The 22,087-nt window shown below is 38.5% G+C and overlaps 1 long non-coding RNA gene across 1 annotated transcript in view; it reads left to right on the forward strand.

Annotated features, from left to right (window-relative positions):
- The first annotated feature begins 2,676 nt into the window (after positions 1 to 2,676).
- LOC150088420 (uncharacterized) overlaps positions 2,677 to 22,087 on the forward strand; it is a 77,313-nt gene continuing 57,902 nt past the window's right edge. The window contains exon 1 of the long non-coding RNA XR_016546792.1: positions 2,677 to 2,756. This is a non-coding gene — a long non-coding RNA (uncharacterized LOC150088420). The remainder of the gene's footprint in view (positions 2,757 to 22,087) is intronic.

Below are 22,087 nucleotides of genomic sequence, written 5' to 3' on the forward strand. Positions count from 1 at the left end.
CTCCTTACTTCGGCTATACAGGGCATGAATCCGATCCCGTCTCGATTATGGTGCTCCTGTCTATGATTCTGCCAGAGCAAGTGTTTTGCGCTGGCTTGATCCAGTTCAACACAGTGCTTTGAGGATTGCACTTGGAGCTTTCAGAACATCACCAGCACATAGCCTCTACATTGACGCTCATGAGCCCCCGTTAACTCTACGTAGGAAAACACTGCTACTGAAGTATGCTGTCAAAATACAAAGTTGTGCCTCGCATCCAATTCAGTCTACTTATTTAATCCACCATTAGAAAACCTCTACAGAAGTAAGCCTAGTATAGTAAAGCCAGCTGGTCTTCGCCTTCTTGAACTGGTGCAAGTTTGGAAAGTTTCCATTCATTCTGTACAAGAAGTAGTAACGTGCACTCAACCACCATGGACTCTTACTCCTCTACCCACCTGTGACACTTACCTTTGCCAGTGGGGAAAAATTTTTCTTCAAGCATCAAATGTGAAAAAACTTCATGCAATTCACACTCACAAATATTTTAACTTTTCTCCAATTTATACAGATGGCTCTAAATCTAACTCAAACGTTGGAGCAGCAGCAGTAGTGTTCCTAAATACTACTATTTCAGCAGCCCTTCCACCTGAATTCAGTATATTCTCAGCAGAATTATATGCAATTAAACTAGCCTTAGAAAATCTCTGTTCTGACTGCTCATTAAAATTTGTTATTTACACTGACTCCCTCAGCTCAATTATGGCATTATCTAACTCCACAGATAAAGTTCACCCTTTTCTAAATGAAATTAGAAGATTATTACTGCAGATTGAAGAGCGCCACCAAATGATCACCTTCTGCTGGATTCCGGCACATTCTGGAATTTCTGGTAATGAACTGGCAGATAAAGCGGCAAAAAATCCATCTACCTTAGATTTAACCAATATCCCTGTTCCAGCATCAGACTACCCACAAATCATTCGTGATGCATGCCTAACAGAATGGACAGCAGTCTGGCACTCTCAAACAGATAACAAACTTTTTCAATTTAAACAGGATCCTAGAATTTGGCGTTCCAGTGTCCGTTCATCAAGACGAGAAGAGGTACTCCTTTCAAGATCAAGAATAGGCTATACACATTTGACTCGCCTTCATTTACTCACATGAGATGATCCACCACAGTGTCCACATTGTTTTCTAAATTTGACTATGAAACACATTCTCATTGAATGCCCACACTATAAGCAAGACAGAAATACAACCCTGCTATCTTTGGTTAACCTTCGGAAACCAATAACTCTAGAGAATGTCATTGGTGACAATGCAAATATCCCTGAATTTTTTAACTATCTGAAGAAAATTGGAGTTTTTAGTCATTTCTGATTTTTGCCTCTTCTGACATAACAAGAAATTCTCATATATTATTACAATAAAGGAATAGGCGCATTATAGCCAAAGCAGCTTATGCGCCAGAAAACCCCCACAACAACAACATAAAATATCAGACTGGTTGTTGGCAGTATCGTGTGTGTATGTGATGCTTTATGTCCGTCATGGTGTTCATATTACCAAGTTATAAGTTGCTCTTTTGCCAGCTCACAAACCAAGAGCCGAAGGGGATTTAAATCAGACGACTGGAACGAAAAATCGGACGATTCCCCACGTCGTAGTTAAATTAAGGTTCCTACAGTTGGATAATAGCCAAAGCCAGTGGTAGCGAATGGCACCCGTTGAATATGCTGCCGCAAGTTCACGCTAGGCAGTGTGTGTTCAGTGGGATTTTCTGAATTGCATAAGGTCCTTTGCCCAATTTTGCAACTGTTGGTATATGAGTGGAAGAAAGGGACTTGATCTACATATAACATTACGTTGTCATCTGAAGTGAACTCTCAATCATGCAAAGAACTGTGGTACAACTATCATTTGAATTGAAAAATCACAAGAGCATGAACAATCTTAAGCGAACAGTGGCACAGAACTTACAGCATAACTTTCTCTGCCATGTCTTTGAGTAGATGAGGACGATGCACGGTACAACGTGCACTGCTAATTCCTTGTGCATTCGTTAATGCATCCCTCTCTGCCTCGTTCTAGGTTTCTGTTCATATCACCAACCAATGTTTTTTTTTTTTTTTTTTCGAATTTTCATTATTTTTCTGACATCGTTTGCATTCATTGGACTTCAACTTTTATTATTGAACGAAATTCTTAATGTGTTAAGAATTTCGTCCAATAATAAAACAGTTGCGAAGTCCAACGACAGCTGCGCTGGTTTCTGGTTGTTATTCTGGTTCACCAAAAATGCTTCGTCCCATCACTTACAACTGATTACGAAAACCAGCAGTACATACTCGTTATACCCGCGAACGACTCCCATTTTGTGCGCAATCAATCACGTTTGTTCCCGATGACGACTTCTCGAATTAATTTTCTTTCATAATTCTCGTCTTCATTGTATTCCTACCAGATGTAAATGCTTCGTCATAGTAGTTTGTGCAGTTGCGTGGAAACCGTAAACTTTAATTAGCCACCACTGAATATTTCAGTGGACAATCAGTGAATAGGGTTTCATATTTTATATTTTCGCATTACTAATAATGAGCAATATTATTTAGATGATAATTTATTATCGGAAATAATCAACATTAATGGCTATTCAGAATTAAGGAGGTTTGAATTATATCTTGCAGGTTGCGTGTTTCTGGCTTGTGGAGCTTTCCTGTTTATTGAGATGCAGTTTGTATATACACATTCTTCCATAGACAGGCACGAAGGTAAACCAATTTCAGTCTTCTTAATTTACATTGACGTTCTGTTACTGTTATTAAATATTATGGTCTACACTCAGATGACAACTGCAATTATGCGCATTCTTTTTTTTGCAGAAAACATTGCTACTCCAATTTCGCGATAACTAAATATTAAATAACGATCAAATACGATGAGCTTTAGTAAAAATTGGGCTATATATCCTCTTCCAAATTAAAGCAATGGCCTAAGAGAAGGGGTAATTTTTCCCCATTAAAAAGTTGAATACGTTCTACATAATAATGTACCTCTTCATCCCTGCTGGAAAAGTTTCTATGTATTACTAACAGAACCCCATGAGCTGTTCTGGCGGCTTACTCTCATTGCAGAGGGAATTTCATGTCAGACTGTACAATTACTCCTACATATTCATGCGCCACTATTTTAAGTTTGGTACTATCCAAATGAATGTCATTCTGTGATTTCTGCTGCCCAAATTCGGTACCTTCATTTATTACTGTTAAACTTGAACTACCAATTTGCAGCCTATCTGCTTAAATTATGTAGATCAGCTTGAGGCAGCGTATGGGACAATGCTTTCATTAACTATAAACAAAGTTCAATATATTAAACATCTACCCATTAGACAGAAATAAATTAAAAACAATCTACTCGGAATTCGATTAACACGTTTTGGTGGTATTGAAGTCCACACAACGGACTTTCCTTCAGACATCAGCTATCAACTTTTTGAAATTATTATTGAGAATATTCCACTCGGATTATAACTTGCGAAATGATCATGAAAGCTCTTTTCCAATATTTTACCTCTCAGAAGAATATTGATGTCCTACAGGTTAAATACATTTGATAATTTTTTGTAGGAAATACCATAGAAAGAGGATGTGAAATAATGCATAATCCGTACATTATGGGTATGAGTGTCAATATGAATATCCAAAGAGCAAATTAATACTGTGGCTTTTTCCCCATTGTGAAAAATATAGCTTTCGTGATATTTGTCGCAATGAGGAAATCACTGCCTCACGTTGATTTTATGTCCAAAGAATTGGGAAATCATCCTTAACTATCATTTGTAAGGTGCACCATTCAAGTAATGAACTTGACTGTGGAATTTGTGTGATAAAGTCACGCGGCCAGCGTGGGTGCCTGGAAATGCACTAACCGCAAAGCCAAATAAGAGCTTCATTTTCCTACTAATTCATTTAAAAAATCCCTAACTATTCTACAGACATGGCTTCTGCTCATTTAGCCACAAACATGTGTTTATAATTAAAACTAATGTTTAGAAGAGGAATAAACTTGTAGTGTCTTCATCGCCCGCTCTCATTAATGATCCCTGCTAATTATTATGTTTATCATTGCGTAATGTAAGTAGCTTTGCGAATCCAGTGAGCATCTCAGTTTTCAACGACTTTTAGCGTAGAGGAACATATTTCAGCCATTTTTGAGTAGTCTAATTATTATCAACAAAAATTCGGAATCCTAGTTTTTCAGACAGAGCACTCCCTGGAGATGAAGTATGGAACACGCTAATGAAATTAGACTAAATACGAGTAATGATTTATATTTAATTTTTTACAAACAGCATTAATCCGTCCAGAATGCAAATTAGACACTTGACACTGAAACGAGATGGAAGTGACATTGACTACATATCATGGAAATATTTTTTTTTCATGATGTTTGGTTAATGTCACTTCGGTTCTCATTTCACCTTCTGATTTGGATGCCAGCAGTTTTCGAGTTTAATTTGCGTGTTAGGGACCACTTAATTCAGTTTAAAATTTTAGCTTTTTAATTTCAGATTTTCGGTCTTGGTCACCAAAAGAAATTTTAAAATTGTATCTCCCACCAACGTGTGACATGCAAAGAGTATCGAGTATCTGCTTTTACAAGGCTATATGGCGCTGGACTGACGCCTTGTCAGTCCATCGCCATACAGGCTTAAACTGGTATGGGTTCTGTTCCTTGTCAAGTTGGTCCAAAAAGTGCATTCAAATGATTAAATATTTCCAAATTGCGGGTTTTATGAATAAAATTTTGCGTTGTTGATACTGACGAAAATGTGATCACTATTTCAAGATATACAAGGCAACTGCGAGGCCAATTCTGATACCTCTGTGGATGGGAATCGTAGAATCTCAATAGGTGATTCTGGCAGGTTAGTGCTATACAACTCGTCTTTTTAAATTTGGTGTTGATAAACCACAATTTTTGCTATCTGACACTAATAATAAGGATAAATCGTTGGGTTACCATTTACTCCATCTATTTATAATAAATATATGGAGTTAAAACCGCAACGGAATGGATACCACTGGTAGGACATAGTAACCGTGATCGACAAAAGAGATGGTGCGACGAATTGAAGTTTTCAGGAGGAAACTGGTCAACTACGGCGTGGATAGAAAAAGATGGAAGATTTTGAGCGAGACCTTTTTCCCAGCAGTGGGACAGTAATGGCGAAGAAGAAGATCATTAGGGGAAAAAAAGATTCCGAAACTTTGCAAATAGCATTAATACATAATTAAAAAGAAATCTAAGCTTTTTCTTATTTTATAATTCAAGTCCAGTTATGCTATAATAAGGAGAATAATCTTACAGATTTCTGAACTGTAATACAATAATACTCTATATCATTTTACATCTATGATCTTCACGTTTTGTCTGTAATTTGTCATAAGGCCGCCGTAGCCTAGTGGTCAGGCGCGCGGGTGCATAAGTACACGTGCCTTGAGTGACCGGGGTTCAAGCCTGTGACTGCTGAATACGGTGCTGTTTCTTGTATTCTGTCTATCTTGTGAACTCCTCTGATCGTTTGGTCGTCCCGGAGTATAAACAGAAAATTTATTTTATTTATTTATATACGTAACCTGGGACAAGCGTACGCCACGTTGGAGTAGGCGGCTAAGACCCTGATGGTCATATACATTATTGTGCCTACTTTAGCGCAGAATGGAGTTTGCTGTGTCTGTAGGTGTATATATATATATACATATATATATATACACCCACACTGAATGTCCACTTTATTAGGTACATATGCCTAATAAATCTCCGCGTGGAGACTGCGATACCCTTCTTCCCTGACAAGGCCCTGTTATACTGGGTTGTTATTTCACTGAATGTGGTCTTTCTGCACGTGGCCTTTCGCATTAACACTTTCGCTGTCGGCTTTTCTGACCGCAGTTTCGACCCGGGATAGACCACCACGGGAGTGAGTCAATCTGTATTGGAAAGAGCAGAAACATTTTTGGGCTTTCTTCTCACTTTGACTAAATTAATCAGTCTCCTGTTGAAGGTTGTTTGACAAAAATATGTCGTTTTTCAAACTGGAATTAAAAGTAGGTCGTTTTTTTTTTCTCCAAATGGATGAAAATCCGAAGACGCATATTTGCGTTCGGGAAGAAAGTCCAAAAAATGACCACACGATTGTCATTGGGTGGATGTGTTTTGGTTATTAGATACATACACTCGCTACACATACGTGATGTCTTGCGATTTGAACTGATGATTTCCATGCATGTTCAAAATTCACTTAAATCTTTTTTCTTTCTTGTCTATTCTTGTACTTAATTGCATACTTAAGTAACCCGACTTATGTCCTATGTCCACCTTGTTGATATTGCATGGTACGAAAACATGCGATGTTTTTACTACTGAAGAAGCGTCTCATTTCATGAAAGTGGCCATTCAGTGTACTGTAGTGCCGAATGTATTTTCTTTAATGTTGAAGTTAAGGAGGTTTGAATGTTGAAGTTAAGGAGGTTTGAATGTTGAAGTTAAGGAGGCACCTTTTTCAAACTCTAAAGGGTTGGGATCCATCCGCGAAATTTGTTCAGACTAATCTGGTCGTGTGTACTAGAACCTCAAACGCATGTACTAACGTTTCTGGGCGTTAACCATTCAGCGGACGCAAATAATCATTTCAGAAATCTCAATGGAATCACATTTAAAAAAAAATAACTCTCTCTTTTTAATATAAAAGGGGTAAAATTTCATCGCTTTTTTTGCATTTTTATTTACTTGTGCATATTTTATACATGGCTCGACAAAATTAACAGAACACGTAGAAAACGTGATGTAACTCGTGCAGCTTGCGATGGGGCTGGACAAAATTTGTTATGGGGGGTTACCAAAGAACAATGATGAAATGAGGAGACTGAGAAACTTCGGACAGGTGTAAGAGACAGTTGTAGGGGTTGTATAAGAATCACCAAAAAGGTCACGTTACACAAGATATTCGAAAATATTGTCACATGACATCAGTGCGGCGTAGATCCCCTCTAATGGATAAACAGGCCTGACAGCGGTGAACCATGCTGGATATAAGGCTGTCAATAACATTCTGTAGCACCAAATCCTATTCTTCAACCAGTTCAGGCCTTAGCTCACCAAGTGACCAAGCAGTTGACTGTCGGCGTGCAATGCGATGCCCAAGGGCGTCCTACATGTTCGATCGGATTTAATACTGATGATCGTACAGGTCGCGTCAGGTCGGTCAATAACTTCAGTTTCAAGATATTCCTCCACTACTTGAACTCTGTGCAGTGGCGTTGCCGTACATGAAAAGAAAATCTGGGCCAACCGCACTTCCAAAAAGTCACACATTGAGTTCGAGGATTTGTTCTCGGTACCTCTATCAAAAACATTAAGGGGGATGCGGCTGTTGATCATTATTACGCCCCATACGAGAATACCGCCTTCACGGTAAGGGGCTCATCAGAGAACAGAACAGAACTGTACTCCATTTGTCAGGGCTCCAAGTCACATGTTCATGGCACCAGTTTCGACGAGCTTTGCGGTGTTTTGGCGTTAGTGGGATGTAGACATGTATAGTATCTTATGTAGGATGGCACCTGAACGCAAGTTCAACTCCGCCTTTGTACACTGTGATGATTACAGAGCATTGTAAAAGGCCAGAAATGTGTGTAATATTATGTTTGCGAGTTGTTTAGTTGTTTCTGGCCGTTTTGTTACCAGACAGCGCTCACGTGGAAAGTCTGCACAGCGTCCGTCTACACCACGGGGAGGTAGGCCACAGCTATGCATGTACAATGGCCAACCTGAACAGTCATGCACAGAATATCCAAAGCGAGTTTGGAATCATTCAAAAGAATCCAAACTCGCTTTGGACAATCGCGATAATGGGTTAGAAACTACTGGCTTCAGTAGATTCCACTTGAATTAAGTCTTCTTAATGCAGTCCGGTTGGAAATGTTTTCGCGTGTGGCCGCAGCAACCTCAAGAGAAGGATATCGTAGGGTTCCGTCTTGCTGTTAAGCAAACGTGCCGCCTACGAGTGCCTGCCATCTCAAAGAATCATCTAAAACGACATTGACTTACCATCTTGAGTACTGGAGATGTGGCTATCCCACTGAGCAAGACAAAAAAAAAAAAAAAAAAAACGAGAATGAAGTAATGTGGCCACAACCCCTGTTTTTTTTATAGGCATGAATAATTTGCATAATGTTCGGCTCTGTTAGGTGGTAGATCGATTTCTATTGGATACTCGGATTTTGCATAATGCGTATTATATCAAATAGTCGCCTTCGGCAACACAGTTTAAATAAAATATTCATGAAAAATATTTTGTTCTGTTAATTTTGTCGAGTAGTGTATTTTTGTTCTTCTACCGTAACTCCTCTTCAGTCTCCTGTAAAGTATTAAATTAACCACTTATTTGAATGAAAACAAATCTTGAATCAGTTTTACAGTTGCCCATGAACTTGTGGTTTAATATGCGTATTGTTTGACAATTTTACTGCAAACTGATATTAATTCTGTTGTAAAGAAATAATTTTTAAGACAGAAAGATAGAGGAGGTGGGAGTCTCTTTTTGCTCCAGTAACCAGCGGCAGACTAATCGAATTCTTGCGTGAATATCGCTAATGAGTGAGGAAACATATGTCCGCAGGCGATATTAGCAGCAAGCTGCATATAATGATCAGGTTTATTGCTAAAAGGTGCGTTACATAAACCGGCCATTAAAGCCAAGGGATTTACAAAAAAATGAGGGAAAGACAATTTAGATTTAAGTTGCACAGCCTACTATACTTATGTTATTATTCGATGTGAGGTTCGGGGAAGTATGGTTAGAAATGAATTGTAATGTAACCATCTTTTGTTTCTTTTTATTCCCAACAGTAATAGCCAAGGTGTGGCATCGTAGTTGCAACCAACGACAAAGCGGACAATGCTTTTTGTATCGTGTTTATCAATCGTTACAGTAATCAGCAGTCGTTTAGACATTCGAGTGTTTTCCATCAAGTAATTTTGGTTTCAAAACAAAAAACGTCTGAATTCTTTGGAACAATGCGTGAATCTGAAATTCAAGAAGTTTAAGGAGTACTTAAAAAAAGTTTAGGACCAGTTTGCAATAAGAGACAAATTTTCAAGTAACCCAAACGATTTTCTTATGCAAGAGAATGTCCATGACGATTCATGATTCGGTCCTCCAACAGAAACATTTTCAGTTTCTCTCGGAGGAAGGATCGTGAAAATTCTCTTCCTTCAGAAAATCGTTTTAACTCGAAAGCCTGTCTCTTAGATATTGTGATCGCCCCCTTGAATCCCCAGAATGATAATTCCTCGTTCAAATTCTTCGGCAGAAAAACATGGGGGGGAGTCTTCAAATGTCCAATCTTATCTCAATGGTCAGTTAGACATGTTGATTAGGTTTTTAAAGTAGTCTATTAAAAATTGTCCCTTTATTCTAATGATATTAGAGAGACGTCATACCATGCAACACTTTGTAAGTGGGTGTTTAATAAAGGTACTAAAGTTCTTATTTTGAAGAACTTTAGTATATTTTCTTCAACATTGATCCAGAAATGCTCGGTTCCATCGATGTCTCTCACTGACCTTTTATTTTGGAGATTTCAAAGCTTGGTCTCCAAGATAAAATAATCCCAAATGATTAATATTATACAAGGCAGATGAAGTTTTATTTTCAGTTTCGCCATGCACTTACTTTTGCATAAATTAAAACTTTTTTTTTTAAATCCACGTTGTCTGCGCAATTTTTAGGTATCTCTACCTTTCAGGCAGCCTTATCCGAATTTCTAATATGACTAGATTGATAGCTGTAACAACTGATACCATCTATTGATCACAATACTGTATTTAGTACACGTATTAATTGTAAAGCTTAATAAGCCATGAGTATATTCTGAACAATTAATTTCAGCTTTCAATTCGACGAAATTTTATAGTTTCAAGAGTGATAAGTTTCGAGAGAAAAAGAATGAAGGGACAAGCAAAAATGCGTGCTTATAATAGCGTAGGAGGAGTAAGGAACTGCCTCTCCCGCAGGAGAGTCCCTTGAAAGTTCAATATTCCACAAACGGGCATTGAAATCTCAAGAAACGCGAAGTGTAGCTGTCTGCGACCTCGTGTATGTTCTAAGGTCGATTTTAGGTCTGCGAGGGGAACCTGGAGTACCCAGAGAGAACCTCAACTCCACGGCTCGAGATCGACTAACTCAGCACCCAGTGAAAGAAGGCAGGAAAATTTCCTAAATATCTTTTGCTGGATTCAAACCCAGCTCCTTCCACTCTACAACTGTGCTACCGTGGACCACACGTATACCTGTACATGGCTTCCAAAGTCGTGTGAGCATGCGCTAACCAGAGAGAAAATGTCAGCAGCTTGTAGTTATAGCTAAGAGAAGATAAGTTTTATGTGCCGCTACAATAATTCATAAGTTGGAAGCGATTTTCCCATAATGGGACACAATTGTTTTTCCTTTCCCAGTCTGTACAATGCACAGGGTATGGAAACCTGGTAGTAACATAGTCCACAAGGTTGCCGGATTTCAGCATTTTTTTTTCTGAAATTAGATTAGTCACTGTTGTTTCATGTAATGGTTGAAATAGAAACAATCTGAGGTCATAAAAGGAGTTTATATACGAGGGGGTATCAAAAAGTTCGTACCCTGACCTAGATAAAGCATCAGTAGGAAGATGCAATTTTTAATGTAAGTTGTCTACATATTCAATAATATGTGAAATTTCATTCCCGTAGGTGATCGTACACCAGGGGTACAACCCGGAATTTGAGAAAGAACACTATGGTTGACAAAGTGGAGTATCAACCAGTGATCAAGTTCCTCCATTTGCAGGGCAAGAAAGCTCAGGAAATTGATGAAGAAATGAAAGTTGTGCATGGGCAGAATTGTCCATCCTGTGACACTATAAAAACGTGGAAACGGGAGTTCCAGTACGGTCGTACAAGTGTCTTTGACGAACCAAGAGAAGGAAGGCCATCCACAGACAGTGAGACGGTTGCAAAAGTTGAGCATCTGTTGCTGAGGGACAGACGTGTAACAATTCATTTCAAACAAATGCAATGGGAATTAGCTATGGGTCTGCCCACAGCATTTTACACGACCATCTGCACATGTCTAAGGTCTCCGCACGATGGGTTCCAAGATTGCTGATGCCTTTGCAGAAGCAATGTCGAATGCAATGTTCTCGCCAACTGTTGTATTTGTGCTACTTCAGCACCCACCCTATTCTCCTGACCGTCAGACTTCTTGTTTAGCACTGTCAGACTTCTTGTTTCGAGAAATGAAGAAACCATTGAGTGTACGCCGCTTTGATTTATCCCAGGAAGTCATTAATGAAGTGGAATCGCGGTTTCAGGCAAAAAGTGCAGACTTCTAGACAAAGCATTAAACCACTGATTCATAGATGGGAGAAATTCGTTACTATTCATTGAAAGTACATAGAAAAGGATTAAAGTTCCTGTGAAGGTTCACCTTTCTATGGCTATTATTTCTAGGTAAGGGTACGAACTTTTTGATACGAGCACTAATTATTACCTAATCATTCATTTTCAAATAAAGAAATACGTATATCTATTGTATAGATTAAATATTCTGACGTATATTTATTGTATAGATACTGAAGGTTATTCATTTATGAAAAATGTGTTAAAAATCTTTCGCCTCCATAATCATCACAGTTGCTGATTAGAAATAAAGTAAACTAGTTAACGTGCTAGTTAATGTGTTCAGCTTTCGCTCGAATATCGTGACTATTGCTAAATCTTTGTTTGTTAATCATAATGGTGCCCTCCGTTATTAATAACATCGCTAATGATTAATACTGAGGATTTGGAAAGTGTTAAACATAATTTTTTTTAATAAAAATACGTTAAAAATGTTTTAAATTAGTTTTTCTTTAAATAACTTCATTTCATTTAACAAAATAATCTTAGGGAAGAACAAATTAAAAATTGTAATTCTTTCTCTCAATTACTGTGCTTAAAAAATAATTCCCAAACCCAATGGCTTCTTAGTATTCATGCAAATTTTCACATTTCTAAGTGTTATGGTCTTGGAACGGTCTTTTATTATCATAAAGACAGAAGGAATTATCAGTTAAGTTCGCTAACCATTTTGATGGTATCCGGTCATGATTCTCTTTATACATTAAAATAGTTTTCCTCCTAGTGATATTTATTCTAGCCAATGGGAGAAGAGGGCGGGGCAATTACGTCAGTACAAATGCGCAGATAAATAATGATATTGTTGTCATCCATTGAAAGACAACTGCCTCCATAACGTTCACTAACCTCGTGCGTGCAAGTGCTTCATTCTGTAATACATGACCACGCACGGCATCATTTGATGTTCCATTGTAACGTCAGCTGATGAAGGTACCCAATATAGTTTGTATATTTGTAAATAGCTTAATATTTTATAAATATTTTAAATATTTGTGTAGTTTGTAAATATTTTAATTCTGCTCTTTCGGATGCAACAATATTCCTCGTGTATTATGGAACCCGAAGAAAAAGGCCTTTTCCTAAGTGACCTATGTAAACGAAGGTAAATAATTACATAGTGATATTTATTCCACCTTTAGACTGCCTGGTGGTGGTTAGGGGGCTTGATAGCCAATGAGAGAAGAGGGATTGCGGGTCAAATGGTACAAATGGTCGGGGTAATTACGTCACTACAAATGCACAGGTAAATAATTATATAGGTCATTTCTTGATTAGATATCGATCATAGTGGCATAGCGTTTTGGTAAGGTGCCACCTGTGGTTTCCCAAATCTGCACCATCAGTACTCTTGTGATGAATACAGAACCTCTGTAAAAGCCAGAAAGGTGGCCTCAGGGCCCCTAGTAGGACTCCACGTTGGCCGCCACCACCACTGGTAGGTGACCTAGGCAGTCCACAGTACTCTGGCTGCTCTCCATCAGAGGTCGCCTGAGCTTCCTGATGGAGAACAAGAAAAAAAAAGCATGAATAAAGGAAATAGTTGAAGGATGAGAGTAAAAAGAGGGAGGAAGAACATTAGTGTGCTTCGACAGGTGTCTCCTTTGCGTAGAAAAGATTTGACTTACTCCTTCTTACCTCTACATTTTACGTAGAAAAGTATGCGCGGGGGTTGGCGAGCGAAGCCCCCTAGTGTGTAATTGTTAATTACATTACTGTAAAATTATATTTTAGCTACACAAACTTTGTATTCATGGTAACGTGCTAAAATGTTCTATCTCGTGTGTGATAATCACATTTCCAATTTTTTGGTAAAGAAGAGATCCGCAAAGAAATAATTACGTTGGATTACCCCGTGGGAATAACAAATCGTCGAAGCAGCGAGTATTGCGGGATGTTGTTGGAAGTAAGGTTTGCAATTGAAGCCTTACTTTGCATGAAGTACTTAAGTAATACCAAAGGAAGATCTGAATAATAAATGAGCCATCGAACGGCCAGTCTCCTCTGTTTGTTTCGTTTCTTTTGATAAACGTTGGATAAATTGAACACGCAATTTTCCTTTCTATTTCTTTCGTGTCTGGTTATAAAGGTAAGGCAGCTTGCATGCCCAAGTTTTCTTAACATATGAGGTCCACAAATAATCGTGCGCGGAGGGAGAGAAAATAAGACGGTGCATAAAAATGAATATCAGGCAATCGGTGAATGAATCAAAGCAAGGGCAGAACGAATTTCAATCCCTTTGTATAATTTCATTCAATCCGAATTTATCGTATAATTGGAATAGTTAGCAATTAAAAAAATGCATTCTCATATAGCGCAGTTCAACGCTAATGCGGTTTTCAGTAAATAATTTTTATAATTGGGCAATGTGAGCACAGCGTATCTAATCGGAATATAACAGCCCCATCGTCCATAAAAAAACATTTTTGGTGCTAATGCGGTGGAAGTAATCCAAATGGCAACAAAGATGACCCGCAGCGATGATCATACTGGTGGTATGCCCAAGTGATATACGCAAAGGCAAAACCGAGAGTAGGGACTTCGATTTATTTTAAAAAAATCAGAAATTCTTGTAATGGCGTGGGAAACAGCGAAAATTTTAGCTCTTCGACCTGTGTAGAGTGTAATGTCTTTAATTTCTTGAAGGATTACAGATTATTCTCGCATGTTTTGTGGTACTTCTTCGGTGAATGAATTGCTGTCCTTATTAGGATGTGAAGCCGGTATGTAATAATTCAGCCATTGAAGAAGATACAGGAAATACTGCGAAACGTCCGAGAATAAGCTGTAGTCCTTTAAGAAATTAAAAACAGACGATGATGTCTTACATGAGACATTTCATAATTTGAGACTCTCCAAGAAGGGGATAATACAGCACACATTCAGAGCCTGTTGGATCATCTAAATAGATGTATATAGCAATTGTTCCTGTAGAAATAGGCTAAGATAATTAACGATACTGTGCACGTCCTATAGAATCAGTGATAGGGCGGATTGCTTTTACGCCAACTTCGCTAAAAGAGCATTAATTCACTATTAACTGTGTTGCTTAATATTCTTTTGTCATAGTGTAGAAATAACGCCCGTTAGAGGAAGAAAGTGTGAAAACAATCGTACAGTTACGATTTTTCTGCTGTTATTTTCGTAGAGCAGCAATCACTTCAGCATTTGGCAGATGAAAAATGAAATCCGTTTTGATATAAATGGAAAGAGTTGATCGAAGGCAAAATAGACGTCACCTTCACCGAGCTGCACACCACCGTATCCAAATGCAATCGCTAAAAATAGCATTCAAGAAAATCCTAAAAATGAGAAAGAAGCAAAAACCGCATCTGTGTTCAGTCAGAAAAGGGAAATAATCTAACACCTGTATTAGAAATATTCAGTGCTGCTATATGAAACACTGATCGCTATAACTCTGACATTATCCCAAGCGATGTGCAGTAATGGCTGGACATATAAGACACATCACTGCAAATCTATAAACTGATTGAATGTGCAAACACCCAAATCATTGACTACGTATATTCATATACGTTCCTCAGTGCAGGCCTCGTGCATCTTCCTCTTGCGCGGACAAGGTGCGCTCAGGCACAGTTTAGAACCTTTTATATTCTAATATGCTCTAATTTTTATATTTATTTGCAATTATGAATAGCTAATAAAGAAACCACTTAAATTAATTCGAAATTGGAATATAAAAACTCAAAAATTCGGCAAACTAAATGTTTGCATTTTCCTACCCACAAAACTTGCATTATTCTAGAGTAATCACAAAAAGGCCTTGACTTACTGCGCACAAATTCCTAATAAATGATAATAATTTTATAGTGGTTATGATTATTCAGATTTTGAAAGAGGATGAAAACGTTATCGTTTATGGTGCAACCGTAAGAGCTGATGTTGAATATAGAGTACAGTTACGACATTGAATTGTAAGTAGGGTTGAAGAATTGGAATATAAAGTCGACATTGAAAAGTAGAGTTGAACTATTGAATATAAAGTAGGGTTGCGACAAGAGCTGGACGTTTCCTGGACGAACTCTTCACACAGTAGATCGCAGTACTAAATGGAAGCAAGAATTCATTCATATTCTTCAAGGATCATGAAATTTTCATGGATTCTTTCAAAAAGACGCGGACATTACCATATATCACACGTTACTGAATTTTCTTCACAAAAATAACGTTGGTCTTATAAATTCCAGAAAATTATTTATTCTGATATACAACAAAAGCAATTGTCTTGTTCGAGAATCCATTGCTGACAGAGGACCCACGGTTGGTCAGCAATTTATTTTGTTTATTTTTAATGCTGTGGTTAAATCATAGGTGGATCAAATTAGACACAAGTTTTTTTTTTTTATTTACATAATTTCAGCAATATTTTATATTCTGTATGTATCTATATTATGTCGCGTCACCATTGGAAATCGGTCCATTCACCTTGTAGATTCCCTTCTCTTTCAATGACTATATGTTGATACAGTCATCAACCTGATTTATTGATCAAACTTCATATTATTTTATTTGTAGAATAATGCTGAATGTTGTTGAACACTAGTACAGTCGGTCAGGCATAAAGTAAATTATAAAGTTGCGCATATTTTGAATATCTGCTTGTATACAGTATTCGACTGGAGTGGAAAGTCTGATTACCACATCTAAACATCGCAAAAAAATGAAGGCATCGAGAAGAGAAAACTGCTTCGGTATTTCACTTAATATTCTTGGCAGTTTCAAGAGCCCGTGCAGTCAGGCCTCCTAAAATATATTGGTTTTCCTACACCAATCACTGAAAACGGATGCTGAATTTCTTACCTCAGTCGCATGGCCTCCATCTTAACCTCGTCAAGCTTCTGAAGAGAGTCACCTTTCCTTCCGGATCATGAGACTGCGTAACTTTAGCCAACGTAATGCTGGGTTGAGAGACTTTTGCTAGAGAGGAATTCAGTCCAATCCTTTGAGATGTATTCTGTTACCGGTTGCGGTTCGCTTTTTAATTTAAGATTGGTTTACATACGAGGAGGTTTCGATAAGTTTCCGGCCTGACAAGGAAAAAATTTAAATAGATGAAAATCATTCATTTCCTGATAGTAGTAGTAATTTTTTTTTACAGATCTGAAATGACCATGGCGAGGCAAAGTGTGAGTTTCTCCAAAGTTGAGAAGAGAGCCGTCATCAAGTACCTCTTCTCCAAGAAAATGGGAGCCAAAGAAATTTATGACGAATTGAAACAAACAATGGCCAAAGAGTGCCCTTCATACAGCACAGTGAAATCGTGCGTGGCGGATTTCAGGAGGGGGAGAACAAGCACAGAAGATGAGGAAAGACTAGGAAGATCCAGGACCGTAGTGACTGTGGAAATTGTGGATAGTTTCCACGACCTGATCCTTGCAGACAGGAGGACGGGTCTGCAACGTGTAGCAGACACCCTAGGCATCAGTTTGGAGCGGGTGCATTACATCGTGCATGAAGAATTGTGTATGAGAAAACTGTCTGCCAAGTGGGTTCCCAAACTCTTTACGGCTGATGACAGGAGGAAAAGAAGGGACTGTGCGAAGGCACTTTTGGACCTTTTTTCAAGTAGTGCAAGCAATGTTATTCAACGAATAGTGACAGTTGATGAAATATCATTGTACTTGTATGATTCTGAGACCAAAAATCAATCGCTGCAGTGGTGCCATGATGGATCGCCACGACCCAAAATATTTCGCAGACAGAAATCTGCAGGGAAAGTGATGGGTGTGATATTTTGGGATTGTGAGGGGGTAATACTCAGCGAATACTTGGAAAAAGGCACCACCTTGAGTGTTGAACGTTATGTTGTCATGTTGGACAAATTTCATGCCGCTTTGAAGGAAAAGAGGCGGGGAAAGTTGTCAAAACGCATCCTTTTCCTCCAAGACAATGCTCCCTGCCACAATTCCAAAATTGTAATGGAGAAAATTCATGACTTGCAGTATGAAATCATTGAACATCCCCCTTATTCCTCGGACTATTATCTGTTCCCCAACCTCAAAATGCACCTCAAAGGAACTACATTTAGGGACACAGGAGACGTTATATCATCTAGAAGGGTGGTTTGTAGACAAAGATTTCTATTACCATGGAATATAATTGCTGCAGGAACGTTGCGCCAAGTGTATCAACCTGGAAGGGAACTATGTTAATAAAATGACATTCATTTGTCACTGGCGCCATGTTTTCTTTCTGAGGCCGGAAACTTATCAAAACCCCCTCTTATTACTTATTGAAATGTTTGCTAACACTAATAGCTATAGATGCTTTACAGCTATCCAACTTATCATATTCTAACTTCCTCTTAGAAAAGTAATTTTGCAGTATTTCGCACTCTCCTCATTGGCCTAGAAAGTAATGTACTATATTTCAAGAATTGGGGGGAGGATTATAATTAAATGTTTTGTATTTGTGATATGGGGATGAAAATAACAATTTTATGCGGTTTCGCCCCTTGTCATTCGTTTCGTAGTCAGGGTTCAAAACCTGTCTGAGAATTTTTTTCCCTTTATAATGAGAACCGCAAGCCCGAGAGGTATTAGAATCTATAGTACTTAGTACCGTGTACGATTGAGAGGATTAAAGAAGATACTCGTTTGCATTAGACTTGAAGTTTTGTAGATTGTAATTTACAAGAAATACGTATGAAGGGGATTGTTCCAGAAAGCGGAAATTGAATGAAGAAATGAGGGGAAGAAAAGTTGGTTCTGTCAGTTTGAAGTTGGAAAGTAAATGGCTGGTGGCGGCACGTGTTCGGACTGCTTTGGAAGAGAGAGAGCGGGAATTATAGTAGCCAATTTAGGAGAACAGTACCCATGGAATTATCTGTAGAAAAGTCATGCAGCAGAAACAGAACGTCTGTGGGATAGAGTGGAGAAACTTTGTTAGAAATGAGTCATTAATTAACATAACTGTCCTCTTTTGAATGGAATCTGGAAGCTTGAGAGAGGTTTTGGGGGGCAGCCCTAGATGTGGGAACAATATTCCATGGTATGGCGGATTTACGATTTATACAGAGTGAACAGCTGTTTGGAAGAAAAGTAACGCCGAGAGCGAAAGAGAAAACCCAGTTTTTTTTAGATGCAGTGGAAACAATATTTGTAATCTGTTTATGCCAAGAGAGATTAGAAGTCATGTTAACCCCCAATAGAGATGTGCGATGTTGCCTAAAATCGGAATGTCATCGAAGATAAGCATAGAAGCAGAAAAATGCTTTTTGAGAGACAATAAGACAAGCCTAAGTTTTAGAAGGATTGAAATCAATCCGTGTGACTAAGTTGTATTTTTCCACTGGAGAATTACCCGGAGATCAGCATTTAAAGAATTGATAGTGGATATTCGAAAAGTTAAAGCTAGTTGCGCAAGCAAGATTTCTCAAAATCAATCCGTGTGACTAAGTTGTATTTTTCCACTGGAGAATTACCCGGAGATCAGCATTTAAAGAATTGATAGTGGATATTCGAAAAGTTAAAGCTAGTTGCGCAAGCAAGATTTCTCAAAATCAATCCGTGTGACTAAGTTGTATTTTTCCACTGGAGAATTACCCGGAGATCAGCATTTAAAGAATTGATAGTGGATATTCGAAAAGTTAAAGCTAGTTGCGCAAGCAAGATTTCTCAAAATCAATCCGTGTGACTAAGTTGTATTTTTCCACTGGAGAATTACCCGGAGATCAGCATTTAAAGAATTGATAGTGGATATTCGAAAAGTTAAAGCTAGTTGCGCAAGCAAGATTTCTCAAACTGGAAGGTGGAATTCAATGTGTTATCATCAGAAAAACTATGGATAGGTTTCCAGTCAACGGAAGGAAGTCATAAATATACAAGAGGGAAAGAGTAGGAGAAAGAACTGAACCTTGTAGGCTCATTATAGCCAAAGTAGCTTATGCGCCATCAAACCCCCATATCAACTGAACCTTGTGGAATACCAGCATTAGTGCAAAAGTTAGAAGACAGAGATTCATCTGCCAATCCCAGAGTAAGCGGTCAAAGAGAAATCTGAACATTACAAAAAACAGTTGGAAAACCAGAAGATGGAAGCTTATTTAGAAGACCTTAATGTCAAACACGGTCAAGAGCAACTGCTTTGAGTTTCACCAAACGTTTTCCATTTAATATGTACATAGATGGGTAACATAAGCCAAATTATCGCCAGTGGACCGACAATGATGGAATCCATACTGGCAATCGCTGATCATATGGAAGGTTCCCAGATAATTGAAGAATTGGTAATTAATTGATTTCTCCATTACTTTAGAAAGAGAAGAAGTAAGTGCAATGGCACGATAATTGGATGAGAGGGATTTGTCATCCTTTTAAGGAACTGACTGGATGTGAGCAAATTTACAAGCAGAAAGGAAAACACCTTTTGGAATAAGTAAAAAAAGGCAACACAGAACAAGAGTAAGCTCAGAGGCACAGATTTTGATTTCAAGTGGAGAAATACCATCATGACCAGGAACTTTCTTAGAATCAAGATTGTTCAAAATCCTTCTGACATCCTTTTGATGGAAGACCACAGGAGGCATTGAATGGAGTGGCAATAGAACCATCTGATTTTAAAAGAGGTGAGATTAGAGACGGGCAAAAGTTGCGGCCAATAGCTTTGACAAGATACCAGAATGCTCAACTACCATCTGGACAAGAAGCAAGTTTTCTACTCTTAGCCTCTTGTTCAAATTCAAGTTTGGACTGATTAATAACTGCTTTCCAACTGTTGCGAGCCGTGGTTGTTGGTAGAAAATTTACTTGGATATTTAGACACAAGCGAATTGCGATATGCAACATTCTTATCTTGAACAGCCTTAGCACATTTATTGGAAAACAAAGGTTTAGATAAAGACGAGATTGTAAGGTGGAGTGTGGAATAAAGGATTCCATCCCTAGAAGAATAATTTCACTGACACAATTTGAGCAAACGTTGACTTCAGAAGAGTTGAAACAGTAATGCGACCAAGGAAAGGAAGAAATCTCGCAGATCATCCCATTTTGCATTCTTGTAATGCCAAACAACACGAGGTTGAGAATGGTCACGAGAGAAAGGATCCATTGGCGAAGAGACCATCACCAAATTGTTGATCTGCATTATCCAGAGGACTACTAAACTCCACTGTGTACTTAGAAGAGTTGTTTGTTATGAAAAATCATGCATGTTGACTACGTAGTTAAGATTATCTGGTATTCTAGTAGGTAAATGAACAACCTTTATGAAGTGATTAGTAATTGCAAAACCTCGGCATCTGAACTAGCTGGGTCCGTGCGACTATAAAATGGAAGCCAGCTGCACTTATGAACATTAAAATCACAAAGATAAATTACCTCGTTGTTAGGAAAGTTGGACTGGATAAAGTCAATTTTTAAATAGTTCAAAGTGGTTAGTGGAGTTAGGAGTACGATAGAGGCAAAAGATGAATTTGACAGAATGTGGTAGAGAGATTTTAAGCCAACGAAGGTCGAAAAGAGGAGATTCCAAATTACTAATTCTCAGACAGGGAATATCAGAGCGGACATATACAAAAGTACCTTGAAGCGCAAGGAATCATGCAGGGAATAATGTGGACAAGTGAGATGAGCATTGGTTGAATTAACTGATAATTGGGATTCTATCAGAAATAGTGCATGGGTTTGGAAGATTAAGTGGAAATGGACATCATTGAGATTAGAACTGAGATCACGTATATTTGTGAAATGAACGAGGAATCGTATGGGAGGTTACGATCTTTTCGCGGATAAGGTTGACATTAGTTTGACAATTCATAATGTATTCAATAGTAAGAAAAGGTGGGGTGTGGCGCATGCTGTGTGAAATAGTGAAATTTTGGATATGGCATACACATGGCAAGAATATACCCAGCTGAATGACATAGCGTGTCTTCGACAATGCTCTCGCATACACATTACTCGGATTCCCTACAGTCACTATCTGGCAGAGTAGAGGCAGCGAGTTATACACTATTGATCCGGAAGCCTCCTAGGGAGTTACCAATAGGTTCGATCAGGTGGACTATCTAGCGGCCGGCCTGCGAACACCGTTTTAGAGCTGTACCCTCGAAATGTAAGGAAGATTAGATCTCGCCATGACGTCCATCTAACCTCAAAAGATACCAATCATACTTTATGATGGAAGGGATGGAGTGTGTTTCTAGAGACTAAACATGGGTTACTCCACTTCAAGCCTCCAATAAACAGTGGTGGTATTGCACCGGTTGATGAGAGTCATCTACCGTCTAGTGTTTCCTGGTAACACAGAGGCTGCATTCCTTTATCCAGATCTTTGACAATTTCAGGACTTGCACATGGGGGTTATATCCAGGGTTACTAAAAGTCCCACCATCGTGAAGGTGCAAGCAGAGGATCTAGCTGTTACAGTCCGACAGAACTTTGCCGAAATTATGCCCACTTGACTTGTGTGTCACCCGAATATCTGTACCATCAGCGTTTTACGCTCCCATTTAGCAAGCCCAGCTTGACATACCTGAGAGAATGTCTGTGACAGCCCCAAACGTTTCTTTACCACACCCTAGATCGAAGAACACCGTTTCTTCGATCTAGGGTGTGGTTAGCCGATCTCAGGCGGAGGAGGA

This window comes from Mastigoproctus giganteus, chromosome 3 (genome assembly GCF_048544385.1).
Source record: "Mastigoproctus giganteus isolate SK-2022 chromosome 3, ASM4854438v1, whole genome shotgun sequence".
NCBI lineage: Eukaryota > Metazoa > Arthropoda > Arachnida > Uropygi > Thelyphonidae > Mastigoproctus > Mastigoproctus giganteus.